Source organism: Schistocerca nitens, chromosome 1, assembly GCF_023898315.1.
Source record: "Schistocerca nitens isolate TAMUIC-IGC-003100 chromosome 1, iqSchNite1.1, whole genome shotgun sequence".
Classification (NCBI taxonomy): domain Eukaryota; kingdom Metazoa; phylum Arthropoda; class Insecta; order Orthoptera; family Acrididae; genus Schistocerca; species Schistocerca nitens.
In genome coordinates this window covers 1,202,603,942-1,202,621,079 of record NC_064614.1, presented here as the reverse complement: position 1 = coordinate 1,202,621,079, position 17,138 = coordinate 1,202,603,942, and the positions used below count along the sequence as shown (strand labels likewise).

Sequence of the window (17,138 nt, the reverse complement as noted above, 5' to 3'; positions counted from 1 at the left end):
GGTAACGTCAGTTTGATACAGTTGTTCGGCCCTTCCCACCGGAGGTTTGGGTCCTCCCTCGGGCATGAGTGTATATGTTGTTCTTGGCATAAGTTAGTTTAAGTTTATCTATGTAGTGCGTAAGTCTAGGGACCGATGACCTTAGCAGTTTGGTCCCTTCGAAATTCACGCACATTTGAACATTTGATACAGTTGTTGTTGTGAAGAAGCGCGGCGAGGTCATGAGGAATTATATTGTGCCATAACTAAAATTAAGTGTAGTTGCCTGGCATTGCTGTTGTACTATCTAATTGATTGACTGATATGCGCAGGAAGACAAAACAATAGTGGTCTTAGCCCACTATTGCTTTCTTTTCCCTGTGATTCTAGTAAAGCCATGCGGTATCCTTACTGAGTATTAGGAGACCCTTTACTGCATCTCTAAAAAAATGGTTCAAATGGCTCTGAGCACTATGGGACTTAACATCTTTGGTCATCAGTCCCCTATAACTTAGAACTACTTAAACCTAACTAACCTAAGGACATCACACACATCCATGCCCGAGGCAGGATTCGAACCTGCGACCGTAGCGGTCGCGCGGCTCCGGACTGAGCGCCTAGAACCGCGAGACCACCGCGGCCGGCTACTGCATCTCTATTAGACACAATTTCTCCAGTAATCAATGACCCAAACAGTTTACGACTTTTGACCTCCAACGCTTCGCAGCGGAAGATTAAATGGGGTGCGGTTTCAGCCCTGTCACGATATAGTGTATACTTAAGGGCTTCTTTCTCTGCATCTATTGTGTGTAGGACGTTCTTGAAAGTTTCCATAGTCGGTTATTAGGCCTACCATGAGATTAACCCAACTCAGATTTGGATTACACAACGTCTCTTGAAACATCTCTTCAGCGTCATTAGCTTGCCATCTTTTAGTTTTTGGATCTTTGTTCAGTATTATGAACGCTGTCTTCTAATCCAGTAGTTTTTACCTTAGGACAGATTTCGGTCCAACAAATGGGGTCGTTGCATCTGTTCTGGCCAGCCTATCATTACCACTAATACGGGGGAACCAAGAGCCCACAGAAAGTTTACCCTGCTGCTTTCCACAGCCCCACAAGAGCTTCATGGCATCCTGGAACGATCTTTGATCTAGTTGCAGCGGTTGATAGAGATTTCAGAGCTGCTTGGCTCTCTGAATGAACGTAGACGCTACGATCTTTGTAACGCCTATGCGAATTATTCTCCGCTCACAGAGAGTAGTATTTCCGTCTATATTACCGTGGACAGCTTCCCAAGAGAGACATATCTCTCCAGTATATTTTTGCCCCGTTGGTAAATCAGACTACGTCTTCCGATCGGTATCGTGGTTCGTTATTTCATTGCTCCCCAATTCCGATTCTTACTTTGAAAGGTTTATTGAAAAAAACTGGATGTTATTGTATAGTTAGTCGGCATTTTCACAACCATTCGTATATTTACCATGTTCACTATATTGGTGTGGAATACTGGATATCGTAAAGGTTTTCAGTTATTTCCAGTTTTTAGCCTGTATACTCCTGAAGTTGTGTCCATTGTAAGCCAAAGATGTAATGTTGGCGTGTGCATCCCAGCAGTGGATGTGCTGCTAAGCACCTTAGCAGCCACTTTCTGTTCTAAATTATACCATTGTTGTTTTGAATTTGAGAACACGGCGAGACCTTTAAGAGGTCACTGTGTATTAGCGGTAAATCATTGTACTTTTTGCTTGTTTATGCATTTTCCTTGTAGTTTCTATAGTAGGTCGTATATCTGTAATAAACTGTATATCTGTGCAGATTGTGTTGTCCTGCCTGTGCTCTCTCTACATTACGATGGAGATGGTGCTATTGGTGGGCGATCATTCCAGTGAGAAATACCGCCTGTTACTGTTTTATTTTGGTGCTGTCATTTGTGGGCAGATGCAATATTGTTTTATCTGTATACGTGTGCCCTTATTTTAGAATAAATTTTTACTGTATATTATTGTAACCCACTTTGGAGGTCAAATTATTTTATTACTGTGGGGCTAATAATTGTTTTGTTGTGTTATTTGTTGTACGAAGTTAACTGTTGCAAAAAGTGGAGCGCAAGGGCTTACTGTGCCCGCTCTGGTATTGTATATTCTTGTTTAATAAAACAAAGATTGATTAAAAGCGCACGCTTCCACAGCCCCTAGCCAAACTTTACCCATCCCCTTCCTCCCCCCATCCCCCCTCTGCGTCACAGTATTAAGACATCGAGGAATAATTTACATGGTCGGTGCGGGAGCTGGGAGATTGGCAGACACAGATTGGAATATGTCTAAAAAAATAACTTTGGACGTTGGGTGCAAGTGCTTCTCTGAAATAAAGAGTTTGGCACAGCAGAGGAGTTCTTGATGGGCTACATTAAACTAGTCAGAAGACTGACATATAAACAAGAAGACGCGGTATTTGAAAGCTCTTAAAGAGACGGATACTTTGATGTAATGCTTGTTGATGATGGTGTTGAATCTTATCTCAAAAGTATCCGAGACTTACGTTAAAACTTAAGGACGAGGCGAGCAGAACCGGCTATTGCAGTGTAAACTCACCCATGGGGAACTATCCAGCCAGAGTCGGTCGTCGTATGCATCAAGAAGACAGTAGTACGCTGCTAAGGTAAAAAGAAATTTTCTCTTGGCAGCCCTTATACGACGTAGATACGAATGCTGTAAATTGAACTACGTGGGATGTTCAATAAAGAATGCAATACTTTTTTCTGACAGCAGGTTTCGTTTTATTCAGGATTTAAATACACTCCTGGAAATGGAAAAAAGAACACATTGACACCGGTGTGTCAGACCCACCATACTTGCTCCGGACACTGCGAGAGGGCTGTACAAGCAATGATCACACGCACGGCACAGCGGACACACCAGGACCCGCGGTGTTGGCCGTCGAATGGCGCTAGCTGCGCAGCATTTGTGCACGGCCGCCGTCAGTGTCAAACCAGTATGCCGTGGCATACGGAGCTCCATCGCAGTCTTTAACACTGGTAGCATGCCGCGACAGCGTGGACGTGAACCGTATGTGCAGTTGACGGACTTTGAGCGAGGGCTTATAGTGGGCATGCGGGAGGCCGGGTGGACGTACCGCCGAATTGCTCAACACGTGGGGCGTGAGGTGTCCACAGTACATCGATGTTGTCGCCAGTGGTCGGCGGAAGGTGCACGTGCCCGTCGACCTGGGACCGGACCGCAGCGACGCACGGATGCACGCCAAGACCGTAGGATCCTACGCAGTGCCGTAGGGGACCGCACCGCCACTTCCCAGCAAATTAGGGACACTGTTGCTCCTGGGGTATCGGCGAGGACCATTCGCAACCGTCTCCATGAAGCTGGGCTACGGTCCCGCACACCGTTAGGCCGTCTTCCGCTCACGCCCCAACATCGTACAGCCCGCCTCCAGTGGTGTCGCGACAGGCGTGAATGGAGGGACGAATGGAGACGTGTCGTCTTCAGCGATGAGAGTCGCTTCTGCCTTGGTGCCAATGATGGTCGTATGCGTGTTTGGCGCCGTGCAGGTGAGCGCCACAATCAGGACTGCATACGACCGAGGCACACAGGGCCAACACCCGGCATCATGGTGTGGGGAGCGATCTCCTACACTGGCCGTACACCACTGGTGATCGTCGAGGGGACACTGAATAGTGCACCGTACATCCAAACCGTCATCGAACCCATCGTTCTACCATTCCTAGACCGGCAAGGGAACTTGATGTTCCAACAGGACAATGCACGTCCGCATGTATCCCGTGCCACCCAACGTGCTCTAGAAGTCAACTACCCTGGCCAGCAAGATCTCCGGATCTGTCCCCCATTGAGCATGTTTGGGACTGGATGAAGCGTCGTCTCACGCGGTCTGCACGTCCAGCACGAACGCTGGTCCAACTGAGGCGCCAGGTGGAAATGGCATGGCAAGCCGTTCCACAGGACTACATCCAGCATCTCTACGATCGTCTCCATGGGAGAATAGCAGCCTGCATTGCTGCGAAAGGTGGATATACACTGTACTAGTGCCGACATTGTGCATGCTCTGTTGCCTGTGTCTATGTGCCTGTGGTTCTGTAAGTGTGACCATGTGATGTATCTGACCCCAGGAATGTGTCAATAAAGTTTCCCCTTCCTGGGACAATGAATTCACGGTGTTCTTATTTCAATTTCCAGGAGTGTACATTATATTGTTCGCGACTCTTTTGGCTACAAAAACATATTTTTCAACATAATCTCCATTCAGTGCCACAGCCTTATGTCACCTTACTGGGAGGATCTGTTTGCCCCCACGGTACCAGTCTACTGGTCGACATCGGAACCAACGTTTTGTTGCATGAGTGACCTCCGCACCATCCACGTTCTGCTTCCCATGCAGTGCATCCTTCATGGGTCAAACAGATGGAAGTCGAAAGCTGCGAGTTCCGGGCTGCAGGGTGAATGAGGAAGACACGCCTTTGAGTACCCCAACCACTGGGCGAGTGTGTCAGCACTACCAACAACAACGTCTAGTTGAGCAGCGAGCTGTTTGAGTGTGATCTATCGATCACCTCGAATGAGAGTGTCCGCACGTTCCAATATTTCAGGAGTCACAACTGTATGCGGCCGCCCAGCACGCGCAAGTTCGGACTGGTCTGCGTGATGTTATTGCCATGCTGACAGAAGCCTCGCCCAACGACTCATCGTGATTTTGTTCACGTCCAGGTCTCTGTAGACATTCTAAAAACACCTATGAGTATCTACGATGCTCTGATTTTCCACAAGAAGAAAATAAATGGCAGCTCTCTTCTTGAAACGCACCTCCGTTCCAGACGCCATTTTGATGGCTATGCACAGAGCCACTATCTATCGGAACGTCATGAAACTATACAGGCTTACGCTGGAATACTCCACGATGTTCCACAACAAATTCCGCATTTTTAAATTGAAACTGTCGAAGGCTTGGACCCAGTGGCGGAGCCTGGTGTGAGAGCTACTTCGGAACAGACGATTTCGGGCGACTTGCCTTTGAATTTTTGACATTTCACGCATATTTTTGCGAAAGTTTTATCGTCAACGTTGAAAGCGTTACATCAGTGTCTTAGTCTTCCTATTTGCCCCTCTGCGTCCTATCATTTGCCGGGAACCTCGTTTCGATAGCTTGAATCATTGATGAGATAAAACGCGTGTCGCATCACATACAACTCACCTTGTACGTTACATATGACAATAGCCGTAGTATCTCCAGGTTCAAAGTTCTCTATCGGTACGCCTGCGACAGCTTGTGTACTTAATTTGTTCCAAAGTGGCGCGCATAAAAACGTGATTTTCCGGTGTTCCTGTATCGGGTTCCATAGACGATAAAAATGTGGGATACAGTTTTTTGGGTGGCCCTTGGGCTAGGTAACATTTGTATACGCAACAGAATGATCGTCTTAGTGTCACTATCCTACAGTACAGGGTCCAAGTATGAATATTACACACTTTATCCTGCTTAGGCAAACGGAGCAAATCTGTTGGTTCTTTTTGCATTTGTTGTGGTCTACGGTGGGCTTGATCAGACTTATGAAAGCGTCATTAGTTCACGAGTGGTCCTCGGTAAACCCCACAAAAGTGGTGTTTTTACTGTCTTTTCCAGTAACCAGCTGACCTAAACGCTGACGAGGATTCCAATATGGCTATGCGCAGCAAATGGGTGAAATGCTTAAGATCCTGGTCAAGAAAAACCTTGAAAGTTTTCCTCATATCTTCATCAGTTTCCGAAATACAAATGTTCAGAGTTACCCAACTTGTACACGTAAAGTACACACGTAAACCCCGATGTGAGGCGAAAATGTAGTTTATAAAACGATGTAGCGCGGAGAAGTATGCTGTAAAGTGCCTTCGTATCATCTCGGAACCGCATTTTGTAGTACTGAAACACATGCAAAATTTTCTTGCACGAAAAAAATTCGGTCTCAAGTGTAAAATTTGTTTTGCGTTATTTCAGTTTCACATACGTGAACGAGCTAAATTATACTTACCCTTACATATCTTTTCATATGAGTTATATGCCCTGCTGAAGCAGAGACAAGGGAATCAGTGGAAAAAATGTTTCTGTCGGAGCCAAAAATGCGAATATGTCCCTGTTTATTTAAAAAACTGTGACTGAAAACTGAGGTCCCAGCTGCCTCATTCTTCCTTCCTCAGCACCTTTAAAAAATTTTCCAAAAATTTTGGCGTGAACATATTCTCTTTTTTATGCTGAGAGGGAAGAAGACACTGGCAGTGGCAAAGAGCGGAAAAGTGATAAATACCTGGAAGATAATAGACAGCGGTTGTGTTAAAGGAAGAACGAAGAACATAATGGCAGTCTGAGGGGAAGAGAGGGACATAGTAGCAGTGGAACATAGCTGACAGTAACAGAACAGTGCTAGGAAAAGAGTGATGGAGACAATGCCAGACGGGAGGCGGGGGGATAAAGAGAAAGAGAGCAGTAGGAAGGAAGGAATGAGATATCAGCAGTCAGATGGACACAGTGAGAGTGAGAGCAGAGTGTAACAGTAGGACAGAACGAAGGGGACTGTGGCTGTGACACAGGAGACAATGACAGAGAGACGCAAAGAGATAATCACCACGAGTTGGGCTTAATGAAGCGGTGAGAGAGGACAACTGGGCGTGGTTGGCTATGAGCGCATTACTGATTGACTAGTGGGTGTGAGTGAGACAGTTAGCGGAGCTTGTAGCAGTTTGAGGTGAGTTGCATGTTGAAAAAAACTGCGAATATGCTCCCATGACAAAATTTTTGAGAAATTTTTTTAAAGGTGCGGAGGATGATGGAATGAGGTAGCTGGTGGATCACTTTTAAGTCAGAGTCTTTTCAATAAACAGGAATATGTTTGCATTTTTTGTCCTCTGGTAGGATCGTTTTTGCGCTTGAACAAGGAACACTGGCGTGTAGGTTGAAATTTCTTAAATGTGTACTTTGAGAGGCACGCTGCTAGAGCAGGCTGGAGCGCAGCATCTGTTGATATGTTTCAAGTGCTGGGATGCGGGCGCCAGGCAACAGGTGACGAGCTACCCTTCAGGAGGGCGCCAGCAGTGGCTGTCTGGAACAGCAAGACGCAAGTGACATCTTACACTGCCTTCCTGACGCTCACGCCGTTGAACTACCTCTCAGTACAGTGTGGGAAGCCTGCACATCATTTTCTTCGCGCCTTTGCTCATATTGAGCACTATGGCAGCTGCACCATAGTCAAATTACTCAACCTAAAAGGTAGATACACCAACGACACTGCTACAAAACTCGTGGTTGAGACGGCACATCCCGAAATTGTCTACGAAAAACATTACAGGACGTGGTTGTCACAACACTGATAGCCGATCCGGCAGGTGTTGTGATGTCTAGGGGGGCGAGATTTGACAGTTGTGTGCCGTTCTAGGCCGGACAAGTTCTGCGCCGTGGTCAGTAGGTGGCGGCACCTTTGACTCGCTATGACTGGTAGAGCTCAAAGTATGAGAAATGCTGACTGCACGTCAGCTAGCCCGACGCTCTGAGCACGCAATGGGGAAATCCTAACCTTCTGAACGAACTGCTGAAGGCAACCACCTGGCCGAACTATCTGAATGACGAACATATGAAATAAGGTAAACTCTTAAATAAAAGCTGAACCTAACAAGGGAACCTCCCCATCGCACCCCCCTCAGATTTAGTTATAAGTTGGCACAGGGATAGGCCTTGAAAAACTGAACACAGATCAATCGAGAAAAGAGGAAGAAGTTGTGTGGAACTATGAAAAAAATAAGCAAAATATACAAACTGAGTAGTCCATGCGCAAGGTAGGCAACATCGAGGAGAATGTGAGTTGAGGAGCGCCGTGGTCCCGTGGTTAGCGTGAGCAGCTGCGGAACGAGGGGTCCTCGGTTCAATTCTTCCCTCGAGTGAAAATTTTAATTTTTTATTTTCAGATAATTATCAAAGTTCAGCCACTCACACATAATCAACTTCGCTCTCCAAAATTCCAGGACATGTTCAGATTTGCTTGGACATATACAGAATTTGATGGTCTACGCACGGAAACATTTGAAAACGTAAAAAACATATGTTTTGACAGAGCACAGGGAAAACTGTGCGACTCTGAAACTGTTGCATTCATTTGATGCAGTTTATGTGAAAAACTCTTATGTTTTCCTCACTTTTTTTGGAGTGATTATCACATCCACAAGAAAACCTAAATCGGGCAAGGTAGAAAAATCTTTTTACCCATTCGCCAAGTGTACAAGTTAGGTGGGTCGGCAACATATTCCTGTCATGTGACGCACATGCCGACACCAGTGTCGTATAGAATATATCAGACGTGTTTTCCTGTGGAGGAATCGGTTGACCTATGACCTTGCGATCAAATGTTTTCGGTTCCTATTGGAGAGGCACGTCCTTTCGTCTACTAATCGCACGGTTTTGCGGTGCGGTCGCAAAACACAGACACTAAACTTATTACAATGAACAGAGACGTCAATGAATGAACGGACAGATCGTAACTTTGCGAAAATAAAGAAAGTAAAATTTTCACTCAAGGGAGGACTCGAACCAAGGGCCTTTCATTCCGCAGTTGCTCACTCTAACCACGAGACCACGGCGCTCATCTGCTGTCGTCCTCCTTTATGTTGCCTATGTTACACATGGACTACTCAGTTTGTATATTTTGCTTATTTTTTCATAGTTCCACACAACTTCTTCCTGTTTTCTCGATTGATCTGTGTTCAGTTTTTCAAGGCCTATCCACTATGTCAATTTATAACTAAATCTGAGGGGGGTGCGATGGGAGGTTCCCTTGTAAGTAGACAGAGAAACCAGTCACATGGTTTAAAGACAAAAATTATATGAGTGCGTGGGTGAAGACGCACCGTCGCTTCGAGATGTACTTTAAAGGATATTAAATGCTAAGTATTTTGGATATAAAACGATCTTTAAAAATTAATAAGTCACTGACGCTTTAAGCGATTCAGATTAGTATCTATGGATGGGGCTCAATGAGCTTTATCTAACTATTTTAATAAATTTTCTGTAAACATTTCATACTTCAAATCACAAGCCAGAATGTATTTTCCGCGTATGAAAAAGGGAACTTCGTGGCAAATAAAATATATAAAAGTAAAGGTAGCAGCAGCATTAGTAAATAGAGGTAATTAAGGATGTAAGACTGTAATTAGTTTAATTGTTTAATGTTTATTAATAGTACAACGACGTCAAATAGCACCCATATGAGTAAAACCACCATTTCTGAGAAAAACCGTTAAAGATGCATAAGAACCAAGAGCAGCACTGAAATGCTGATGAAATTTAGGTCTAAATTTATGTGTAATATGTCTATATAATTTTAAATTTGTAATTTATATTTTTTTTAGAATGCCGGAAATTCTTGAGTGTGACTCACGTCACTGCGAGCATATAAGTATTGGCGGCCGTTTTCGAACGACACAGATTTCGACCCTCAGTTGAAGCGTAGCTCGCGCACAGACAGGTCTTCGTGCGACAGAAAGTAGCCTCGTGTGTAAAACCGGACCATTTTTAAGTATTTGGTCGGAACTTGTAAAAGTATCACCTGTGATGATCGCGAGGAACTCTGAAATAACAGTAGCTTGTCGTACTCGTTATCTCAAGTGCGCCGAAGTATTTTCAGTAATTTCCATTGCTTTGCTGAAAGTTAGGCCAACACGTGATGCTGGCCGACCTAGTTAGGTTCTCGCATTGACAAATACTGATTTCGTAATAAACTGTTGTGAAAGGATATTTTGTTTGTTTTTCCTGGAATAAATTCAGTCTATGAAAACTGAGAAGTGAAGACTATTTCAACGCAAATTCCTGCCTGCAATTTTAATAAACCGGTGACTGCTTTCGTTTAGGTTTAAAGGCGACGGACGCTTTGGCTGCCTTTGGAAAATGACAAAGCGTCTCGATAGACGTCAATTTTTCGTTCCAATTTTCTGCATATTATTGTAGTTAACAATTTACTGGCGCAAATGCTAGAGAAATCGTCCGACAGTCTTCTGGATCATTGCTGCGTTGTACGTGATTGATATAGGACATCGAAAAAGTTCAAATAAGGGCAGCTCATTTTGTAGTATCACGCAATAGGGCACTGAGTGTCAAGGATATGATAAAGTAGGTGTTTTATCAGTTATTAAAACAAAGGAATTTTCGTTGCGTCGAAATCTTTTCCTGAAATTGGAATCACCATCTTTCTTCTCGGAACAATGAAATAAGAGTAATCGGAGCTCACATGGAGTTTCTAAAATTTTTATGTTTACCACGAGCTATTTAAGAGCGTGACGGTGTAGAAACAGCATTAACGTGATACTATATATCACCTGCCAAACCCTTAAGTGCGACTTTCAGAGTTATCATCCTGAAGCAGATGTAGACTCACATTTATTGAGCCATGCTTCCCTGAAAGCCTCCTACTTATTTATTTCATGGAATTTTGTCCCGAGAGCTTTCCAGCCGCTAATATTCAACTCATGTGTCATAAATAATATCAAGATTTTAATCATGGCTGAAACAGCAACTGTTGAAATTCTTCACGATAAATGATGACAGCCAAAACAGTTGCAGGATAAAAATTTATTAAAATTCTTGACCACGGTTTCGGTATATCTAAATATACTTTCATCAGAAGTAAAATACACTAAAATCACATCCTGCAATGGAGATTCATAAAACAATTGTGCCAAAGGCGTCGTCAGCAGTTAAAACGTCATTTCCATTTATACAACATAATTATTTAAGAGGGTCGATGCGAACACAGCATCAGTACTTCGCCTATGAATGGAGATACTGTATCTTACAAAATTTGCTGGAACTGGCGACCATCAGCCTCAGAGCAAGCATGGCATCGGCAAACAAGATTCTGACGCACCCTCACAAATATCCCTGGTGTATTTCGAATCACATCACAGGCAGCAAAAAATCTGGAAACTAATTCCATCTCCGTATCCACTAGGGCCTCATACACAAGTGTCTTTCGATATCTCCATAGGAAATAATCAAGGGCGATTCCGGTCAGGAGACCTCGCAGGCCATGGAATAGGACTTCCCCTCCCAATACGGCGACCAGGAAATACAGCATTCAGATGTATCCTCCATTCCATGGACTAAGGCCTTTGTGTGAGTCATGGTGTACCTTTAAGTTTTACAAATATTTGAACGTTTCACTCCTGTTATAATTTTATGTTGACAAGAGCCTTTATCAGTGGGCATTTACCAGTACCACGCTTATTCTGACGTACGCTGAATGTAATCTGGTTGCTGTTTTACATCATGGCATATGTTTTTGGTTTCTATGTCAATTTTATGTATAACAAGAGCCGCTCGGCTACAGATAATGTAATTTACCACCATGGGATGTAACAAGGCTCACCGAAGATAATTTTAGAAACATCGAAACCTAGCTCAGGGGCTAATAAACCTTTATTTGCAACTGGATGGCTGATTTTTTTCAATCTCTTCAGGTTTATGCAGTTACTGATTCGCAGCCATGCTTAAGATTTTACAATAAATAAGGTGAGAGGGGGGAGGGGAAGAGGAGATGGATAGAGAAAATTAGAGGAAATGGATGTAAAGAAGGGGAAGAAGGATGCGGATAGAGAGATGAGAGGGAAGGTGCATGGGATGATGGATCTGTACACGGAGTGAGGGGAAGGTTATGGATAGAGATACGGGGGATCAGGAGGAATAGATGGACAACGGGAGTTGGAGGAGCAGAGGGATAGAGAGGTGGGTAAATTATGACGTATATCCAATTCATATTCCATTCCATTGATCGTGACCGGGTCAAATATCTCACGAAATAAGCGTCAAACGAGAAAACTACAAAGAACGAAACTTGTCTAGCTTGAAGGGGGAAACCAGATGGCGCTATGGTTGGTCCGGTAGATGACGCTGCCATAGGTCAAATGGATATCAACTGCGTTTTTTTTTTAAATAGGAACCCCCATTTTTATTACATATTCGTGTAGTACGTAAAGAAATATGAATGTTTTAGTTGGACCACTTTTTTCGCTTTGTGATAGATGGCACTGCAATAGTCACAAACGTATGGCTCACAAGTTTAGATGAACAGTTGGTAATATGTAGGTTTTCAAATTAAAATACAGAACGTAGGTACGTTTGAACACTTTATTTCGGTTGTTTATATGTGATACATGTGCCTTTGTGAACCTATCATTTGTGAGAACGTATACTGTTACAGCGTGATTACCCGTAAATACCATATTAATCCAATAAATGCTCAAAACGATGTCAGTCAACCTCAATGCATTTGGCAATACGTGTAACATTCCTCTCAACAGCGAATACTTCGCCTTCCGTAATGTTCGCACATGTATTGACAATGGGCTGACGCATGTTGTCAGACGTTGTCGGTGGATCACGATAGCAAATATCCTTCAACTTTCCCCAGAGAAAGAGATCCGGGGACGTCATATCCGGTGAACGTGCGGGCCATGGTATGGTGCTTCGACGACCAATCCACCTGTCATGAAATATGCTATTCAATACCGCTTCAATCGCACGCGAGCTATGTGCCGGACATTCATCATGACGGAAGTACATCGCCATTCTGTCATGCAGTGAAACATCTTGTAGTAACATCGGTAGAATATTACGTAGGAAATCAGCATACATTGCACCATTTAGATTACCATCGATAAAATGGGGTCCAATTATCCTTCCTCCCATAATGCCGCACCATACATTAACCCGCCAAGGTCGCTGGTGTTCCACTTGTCGCAGCCATCGTGGATTTTCCGTTGCCCAATAGTGCATATTATGCCCGTTTACGTTACCGCTGTTGGTGAATGACGCTTTGTCGGTAAATAGAACGCGTCCAAAACATCTGTCATCGTCCTTAATTTCTCTCGTGCCCAGTGGCAAATCTGTACACGACGTTCAAAGTCGTCGCCATGCAATTCCTGGTGCATAGAAATATGGTACGGGTGCAACAGATGTTGATGTTGCATTCTCAACACCGATGTTTTTGAGACTCGGGATTCTCGCGCAATTTGTCTGCTACTGATGTGAGGGTTAGCCGCGACAGCAGCTAAAACACCTACTTATCATCATTTGTTGCAGGTGGTGGTTGACGTTTCACATGTGGCTGAACACTTCCTGTTTCCTTAGATAACGTAACTATCCGGCGAACGGTCCGGACACTTGGATGATGTCGTGCAGGATACGCGAGCAGCATACATAGCACACGCCCGTTGGGCATTTTGATCACAATAGCCATACAAGATATCGACCTTTTCCGCAATGGGTAAACGGTCCATTTTAACACGGGTGATGTATCACGAAGCAAATACCGTCCGCACTGGCGGAATGTTACGTGGTACCACGTTTGTGACTATTACAGCGCCATCTATCACAAAGCGAAAAAAGTGGTCTAACTAAAACGTTCATATTTCTTTACGTTCTACACAAATATGTAATAAAAATGGGGGTTCTTATTTCAAAAAAACGCAGTTGATATCCGTTTGACCTATGGCAGAGCCATCTAGCGGGCCACCCATAGCGCCCTCTGGTTTCCCCCTTCAAGCTAGACAAGTTTCGTTCTTTGTAGTTTTTTCGTTTGATGCTTATTTCGTGAGATATTTGGTCCGGTCAGTATCAATGGACCACCCTGTAAGTAGCATTGCCGGATTCGCTTTTCGATACATGTACTTTTGACGCGTTATTGTGTTGAGCATCAGTATTGTCTTTGGCGCCTCTTCACGGTCGTGCCCGTGTGTGTTCCGGCAGAAGTCGAAAGTGTGCGCTGCGATCGATGTGGAGGCAACAGGGGCACTGCGGTGAGCGTAGCGGCGCGGCGCTGCGCACTCGCCGGCACGGCGGACGCGACAGCGACAGCGGCTGCAGAGCGCAGACAGAGAGGCGTGGCGAGGAGCACTGGCTGTGGTGTGGTGCGCCGCGCACTGCGCACTGGCGCACAGTGCAACCGCGGCCGGCGCGCGCAGGTCAGGGATGTCTGCAGGCCGGGCGCAGCGGCGGGCTGCAGCCGCCGGGTTACGCCGACTGGGGTCCGGGTTCGCGAAGGAAAGGATCACCAGGGGAACAACCGGAGAACGCAAACGGAAGAAGCCGCCGGAAATGATTACATGTCTAATGGGAATAAAGAAATGACGATTAAATACCGACCACTATCAATATTTTGTATAAGCAATGTCAATCTGCCGTGCAGCATCGACAGGCGAACTGGTGCACGCGAACTGTTGTGTCAAACAGCCGACGTCAGAAAATCTTGACACGATTCCTTAAATAGGGATTAATTTTTCGTGGCTGTGGTTCACAGTCACCTTATTTTTTTTCTAAAAGACGTTATGTTTGCCTTTTGACTGTAAAAACAAATAACTCATAAAATCCACTATTGAAATTTCCAACGTTTCAGCATTTTCAAGTGCAGTACTGCGAAAGTTTTGTGTTATTCAGCACGTCAAAACTTTGATATTTATCCAAAAGTTTGAACAGTTCTCGGGCATCCGACCGGGTAGCGGCTATCTTCAGGTGGTTCCTGGCGAATGCATTCGCCAGGAACCACCTGAAGATGACAGCGTGTATGTCTGCCGAAATATTGTGGAGAAATTACGACGCTACCCGGTCGGATACCCGAGAAGTGTTCAAATTGGAAATACGCTGGGAAAACTTGAGATCGCATATCCAAAAGTTGCCAACATCATTAAATGTTTACCGTATAGGCGCTACGGGCACATGTACACGCACAAGCCATTTTTGAAATTATGGCACGAGCTGAGCTACAAAATTTTCGAAGTACCTCACTTGCAAATGGGCAAACGGCCGGAATTGCTATAGTGAAATTGATGAATTAATTGTTGTTACGGTAGAAGGTGGCTATATCTCTAGGAAAAATACGTAAAAATGATGGCAAAGTATGAAGCACAGCCAATATTAGCGTTTTGTTACTGCAAAGTTGCAGTCCAACCAAACGATTGTGAACCAGCCAAAACAGATCCAGAAAGATCCTATACAAAAGTAAGATACGACGTGTAAATAATAGTACCTCAGCCAGAAATTAGATCCTCAGTCCATAAATATTACGCAAAGAAACAGGGAAAACGCATACTGCCATTTCTCAGGTCGTTATGTAAGAAGTAAAATGGGAAAGACATGTACAAACTTTATCACGTAATGTGAGTTTAAGAATTCGTACATTGTTCAGAATTTCGACACAAAATTTTCCAAAACTTGTGTCACGTGTTTGTTCTGAGTGCTCTGCCGCTTGTTATACTTTTCTTGTTCCTTTATCTACTACAATCTTCAAACAACTGTGCGTGTTTCCAGCAGGTGTGGACACGAAAAGATCCTGAGAAAGATCCCAGCAGAGGGGTCGAAACGACGAACATTTTAGAAGAAACATGACGCGGCCTAATAACCCAGAAGATTTGAACTTTAATGATATACCGTTTGCTACGCTATTAAACAGCTTTTCAAGAGAAAAATACACCGATACAACGATTGTTAACGTCTTCAATTGCTCATTTTGCATAAATATTTCGAAATGTGTTAAACTTGACGCCAGTTTGCTAGTAAAGGCGTAGTTTAAGGTCCCTAAGCTTTTTTGGTAAAAGCTTAATACACTGTCAAGTGAGAAAAAACCGCAACAATTCAATTGTTATAATGACTTTTATTTCAATCTACTGCTGCACAGTGATAATCAGATTCGTTCATCTACAGAATATCTTCGGATCAGTCGTACTTGTGTAGCTACCAGACGCTATTGAAACTGACTTGTGAATAATTTTGAACGTAAATGCGACAGTACAAGATGTTGTAAATATCTATAGCGCTTTGTTTACTTGGCAGTTGAGGTTAAACTACGCTGCTGCACAAGGGTAGAATGGTTTCCTGTTTTATTTTTGCCGAATATTTAAGTGTAGTGGGAAGTTTATCACTTGAGTGGGCTATCTAATGGTTGTAAAAGGATGATCAGCATAGCCTTAAAAACGTGGTTCCTTCAATATATATCCGTAGTACGACTTGTCAGATATATTATTTTGATAATCTGAGGCAGAGGTGTTTATTATATACGGAGAAAGTACTGCATTAAACCCACGGAGAGTGTACTGTCAAACATGTATATTTGTTTATTAAGATATAAGGCTCGACGCACTAAATAAATGAATTAATAAATACTCGGTTACCGACACGTGCGTAAACTGGTATTGTCACCCACTTTGACGTCCGTGCAGTTCTCTGTAGTTGACAATGGAGGGAAAACGACTCCTTCCCGCTGTTTGCACGAAATAGTCAATCGCAATTACTTCGCCTTTTCAGTGGCTGTCCAACGGCAATCAGTACATTGATTAAAAGAAACGATGTGGTCTACAAAAAACTAGAATAACGTGTAGCGGCGGAGTGGGGGTGTGCATATCGCGGCGCCGCTACGGCTCGGCTAGGCTTTCTGCCCGAGCGGCAGCAGTGGCGCATTGCGCGGTTGCCGCGTCAGCAGGGGCCGGCTGCCCGGGAAGCGGCGGCGCCGCCGCGCGCGCTTCCGGGGCAGGCTCAGCCGCAGTTTCAAGGAAACATACGTTCCAACCGCTTACTGCATAGCCTTTTTCATTCTTTCAGTATAAAGCTGCCTACCGATTTCTCCAGTCTTGCTTCTTCACTGGGATAAAGGTGGAAAATTTCAGCCACTAGTTGTTACACAGAATCTAAGCGCAAACACAGCAGACACAGAGCTGCAGCGCGAGGACACGTTGTATCGTAAAAGTAAAGCGGCGTGGGGCCAGAGCGGTGCCGACATGGCGCCACAGCTGTTTTGCGGCGCCGGACTCACCGCGGGGCTGTCGGGCGCTAGCGGGGGGCGGCGTCGGCGGCGGCGGCGGCGGCGGCGTCGGCGGCGGTGTGGGCGCTGGCCGGGCTGGGCCCGCGTGGCCTGCCTCTGCCTGTGCCTCTGGCCGCTGCCTGACGCGCCACACTCCCACGCGAGCTCCGCCGGTTGACTGGGTCGCCGCGACGCCGCCGCCCGCCCGCGACGCCGCCACCGGCGCCGCCTCCGCCTCCCGCCGCCTGCGTCGTGGCGCGCGCCGCGCTCGCCCCACCTGGCGGCGGCGGTCGCGCCCGACCGGAGCCGAAAGTTTCCGAGCGGAAGCGCGC

At 45.1% G+C, this 17,138-nt stretch overlaps 1 protein-coding gene across 1 annotated transcript in view; it reads right to left on the bottom strand.

Moving 5' to 3' along the window:
• Positions 1-16,832, bottom strand: part of LOC126239558 (uncharacterized) — a 608,509-nt gene extending 591,677 nt beyond the window's left edge. The window contains exon 1 of the mRNA XM_049947868.1: positions 16,819-16,832. The gene's annotated coding sequence lies outside the window, so the exon portion shown is untranslated. The remainder of the gene's footprint in view (positions 1-16,818) is intronic.
• Positions 16,833-17,138: the final 306 nt, after the last annotated feature.